At 40.9% G+C, this 4,642-nt stretch overlaps 2 long non-coding RNA genes across 2 annotated transcripts; one reads left to right on the top strand and one right to left on the bottom strand.

The window, feature by feature from the left end:
• Nucleotides 1-495: 495 nt before the first annotated feature.
• On the bottom strand, nucleotides 496-4,642 carry LOC132459210 (uncharacterized). The gene is made up of 3 exons (XR_009526143.1): nucleotides 4,411-4,642; nucleotides 1,126-1,143; nucleotides 496-954 (listed from the first exon to the last, which is right to left on the bottom strand). It is a non-coding gene; the product is annotated as an uncharacterized LOC132459210 (long non-coding RNA).
• Nucleotides 2,747-3,476, top strand: LOC132459209 (uncharacterized). Its single transcript, XR_009526142.1, has 2 exons — nucleotides 2,747-3,235; nucleotides 3,365-3,476. It is a non-coding gene; the product is annotated as an uncharacterized LOC132459209 (long non-coding RNA).

The raw sequence follows: 4,642 nt of genomic DNA, 5'->3' as shown, positions 1-4,642 counted from the left end.
CTCATGCCAACATATTCATAGACTGTGCAGATTATATATTTTTTCAGTCTGAATATAACTTGGATTGATAAAGTCGTACTGAAACAACAACAGTTTTTAGGATATATTGAAGTTTTCTGACCGAAGAATGATGTAACTATTAAACTACCATATTTTGGCGGTTTGGTCCATTTTGCAGTGTCTCCTCTGCACGGTCCAGGGCCTCCATGGTGTGGTGGGGCAGCTCCAAGGGCTCCAAGGAGGCCAGACCCACCGAGTCAGTCTGTCCACACTTGCAGGAGTGGACGTATTGCCTGAATTCCTCCCGCAGGTCCTTCACCTCCTTGGACAACTCCGTCACCGCAGTCAGCAGTTTCTGCATAGCCACATCTATTGACAAAGAAAATAATAACATTTGAATGTAAAAGCTGACGCCCTTTTACTTAAAAATTTCAGAAAGTGTTGAAATTAAATATATATAACTCTTCAAACAACTTTTGAAGAGTTATATATATTTAAGCAATGCCATTGGTTTAAGCTAATTGTTGATAGATGGTACATCCTTCAATGATTCAAAGAATTGAGGAAAGATTTACACATGAATGAAAGCCTAGAAATAGCCTTAGAACATAACATTCCTGTACTTGCCTTTTAATGCCATTCTGGCAGTGCCTGGAGAATCTGTAACAAGTATGAAGAGAGAAATTAAACCATTTGACTGGATATACTGCAGTTGTTTTGGATGTTTGAATTGACATGAATTACTTCTTTTTAAAAACATACCTTCAGGAGATGGCCTCTGGAATTGAGGCATTGGACCGGGTGGAGGGTAGGCCAATTAATCTCCTGGGAATGATATTGGGATAGGGACATTGGGGTTAGTTGACTTAGGGAAATTGGGGCGTTGGAGGCTATAATGCATCTTTGGAGGTGATGGTTGGCTGTCCTGACTGGCTTGTTGGGTTGCTGGTTTGTCTAAAGAAAAAAAAGATGTGGGGGGCCGGGAAAGGTGGTTAGGGGCTGATCTGTGCGTAATAGACAGACAGACAGACAGAGGCTAACTATACCTGGAAATAACACTTTGGGGGCTTGGGCGAATCTGCAAGTTGTTAGTAGAAATTAAATAAAAAATATTGTTTTGCTTACTTTGTGTGCAATAGTGATCTGTAAGAGAACAGAAAAGACAAGTCAGTGTTAACAGCAATTTAAATACAGATACATTGTGATTGTACTTTATACATATGTACTCAGGTAACCAAAAGGTTTCCCCCATAATATTCCCCCAATATTTGTATCTGCTGTATCTTGTATACGGTGCGTTCACAACAAACGCGACGGGGCGACAAGATCCCATACAAAGTGAACGGCGAATTATTCGCTCGAGAAAACCGGAGACAAGTTTAGATTTGTCGCGCCACACTTTCGCCCTGCACAGGCAAGCGCGTTCATGAGGTTTTGTGCCGCGACAAATTCGCTCGAGTTGAAATATTTCAACTTTGACGTGAATTTCGCGTGATGACAGCCAATCAGCGTTCAACAGCGTGGCCACTGAGTGACATGTGTAACGTAACAGCCAATCAGCGTTCAACCGGTGTGTGTGTGTGTGTGTGTGTGTGTGTGTAACAGTTGATCAACTGATTAAGTACGCTACCAAATGCATATGGTAGCACTTTTTGATATGGTAGCATGATTCGATGGGCTGATACTGTATTATAACGTCTTTATTAGAGCATTCAGGGGTACAATACTACACAGCGGATCAAGTGTCATCGTGCGCATGCGCAGAAACACTAGATAACAAAAACTGACAAGGGAGCAGAAATTGCTCCCCGCTTCAACTTTCATCATTACAGACATTCTATACGTCGTTAGAAAGGGTAGAATCTCCACAATTTATTCATCCGGTTGTTTTTTCTATAAATCATGAGCACAAAACCATAAATCATTGATATTTACCAGCATGGTAAACCGGAAATGCCAAAAAACAGTTCCAATTGTCCGTGAGAATCCACTGATCAAAAGCATCAAAATGGTTTTTCATAAAATTATTCCAGCTTGTGAATATCGTCGTGTAAAGTCCATTTGTTTACCATCTCCAAACTTTGTTCGTCAACTAACATCCAGACGTTCGCAGCCGTATCGATATTTTCTCTACCTCCAGTATGGAGTTGTTGGGTATGCTTGTTTTCATCACTTTGCTGGCTACAAAATAAAAGTGTCCCCGTCTTTTTCTGTTCAGTTTTCACCCCGGTACAGCCCGTGAAGTAGATGGAGCGCTCCCAGTTCGAAGGGCCAATGGGCTTTGTTTACTTTGTTTCGCGGCTTTAGTATAGGGACAGCGTATTGGCTATTGATATATCAATCACTTGGGCTTCTAGCCAATGAGTTTACCTTTCCAACGCTGCCAGGCGTGTCCAGGTGTGATACGTATGAGCCGAGATATAAAGCTGCGTCAACACGGCAGACAACTCACTTTGCGCAGGAGAGAGCCTCCAGAGGACCAGGACGCACAACTCAATTGCCCCTTTAAATTTTGTTGCACAGCTTTCGCCATTTACAATGGCGAAAACAACGAAGAAAACCAAATATTATACTCATGAAGAAGCCCTCGCGTTGATTTTGGCTTCTTCCGAGGACAGCGAAGACAGCCAATATGACTCTGAGAGAGAGGAGATGTTCGAACAACAATTAGACGACGTCTTAGATCGGTGAGTGACGCCATCTTTGTGTATTTTTGTGTGTGGGTTTTTATGCTTACAGTGACGCACTGATTGGGTATTACAGCGCTTCACATAAGACGATGAAATGGTACAGGACATTTTTTTACCATTTTTTGGACATTGCTATTGTGAACGCTCACATATTGTACCAGCAGTGTCAGAGGGGATCGATGACTCAGAAGGAGTTTCGTCACGCCCTCATCGAGGAGCTTGCGGACCTAGGAACACCATCCACATCCAGGCCATCCACCTCACAGGTCGCTGCACCCCCAAACCCAGCAGCATCCCACAAGCCGCATTACTTGGATGAACAGGATGAGGCTAAGCGGGACTCTGCGGGCAGGGCCGGCAGACGGCTCTGCAAGCTGTGTCACAGAAAGACACCAGTCGGGTGTTCGACGTGTGGCGTTCCCTTGTGTTTTGTTGCCACAAGGGACTGTTATAATGAGTGGCACACTCATTATAACATTATAACAAGGGATGTAGAATGGCCCAAAGTGTCCTGACAGCGCACTGTACTGATTTTGTACGGTACTGTCATTTCTGTATGTTGTAAATTGTATATATTTTGTTCTTGCAATAATGATGTGTTCATTCTTGTGTATAGCTGTGATACACATTCTTATACATTTTTTGTATAGTTTTTGTATATTGTTCATATTTAGTTCTTGTCATATTTTCTTATCATATTTTTTGTATATAGTTCACTCATTTTTCATATTTTGTTATTGGCACAAGTAGTAATAGTATATTGCAGAATAATAAAATCCTTGTTTGTCCAGTATATTCTGTCATTTTTCTATGATGGTTACTATCCGGTAGTGTCTCATCACATGACATTATCTCAATATGGCCATATCAAATGAATGTGTGAAAAAATTATGTTTTGAATCATGGAGAAAGGTTTTATAGTCACCAAAATGCTTCAGTAATGTTTCCAGTGTCACAGAAGTGAGTAAATGCATTTGCCACAATTTGGCCATTTGGAGACATTTTGGAGAGGTTTGTGCCGCCAGTGACAACACACCATAAAAACTCCATTAACTCCCAAAGGTTTAGGCCTAGAACTCCAAAGTTTCTTCCAGGTGTAGTTGGCATGATGTAGAAGGTATTTGGCATATTGCCATATGCCTTACATAAAGCACATCCTAGTTATTGTAGTTCAATTATGACCTATTATTTTCGAAGACAAAATAATTGCTTTAGAGCCATGTTTGAACTGATGTCATTTAGGTTGTGTGTATGATGCATGCCAAATAAACATATCTACAGAAACTAGAAACTCAGCTTTCAAATGAAGTATCATACATCCATCTAGGACTTAGGGTTACTGTGTTACAAGCTTTTCCATTTGGGTATGTGTATAGGCGAAAAAAAACAAAATACTGCCGAGACAGAACAGATTTAACGACATACATCCATGTATCTACTGCCTGCTTAGCAATTGGTATAATGGTACAGATAGCCTATGTATTTCGAGCTAGCTATCACAAAAATAAACTGGACTGAAGTTTTTCTAACTTATTGTAACCTGTTGGAAGATAACGACGATGGCCATCAGCACGAAGTTACATTAACTGGCAGATTTTGACATTGATTTAACAAAATCGATTTCAATGACTGCAGTACTGCGTGGGTTACCACCATGTTAACGAGTAACAGTAGTTGATTTGGTACAATTCAATCATATCGAACATTACATCAAGCTTACCTGATCGTATGGGTCAAGGGTCCAGAAATGAGATGTGTCCGGTGAAGTACGTTGGTCTACCACCCGATGATCTCCCGGTCAACCAAATATCGATGGATTTTCAATCATTTTTCCCGGTCAACTATATCTCGATGCATTTTCAATCATATTTCCCGGTCAACTAGGACTATATATCAATGCTTTTTCAATCATATTTCCCGGTCAACCATATATCGATGCATTTTCAATCATA

Source organism: Gadus macrocephalus, chromosome 6, assembly GCF_031168955.1.
Source record: "Gadus macrocephalus chromosome 6, ASM3116895v1".
In the NCBI taxonomy this organism is placed as follows: Eukaryota; Metazoa; Chordata; class Actinopteri; order Gadiformes; family Gadidae; genus Gadus; species Gadus macrocephalus.
This window is presented reverse-complemented; position numbering and strand designations above follow the sequence as displayed.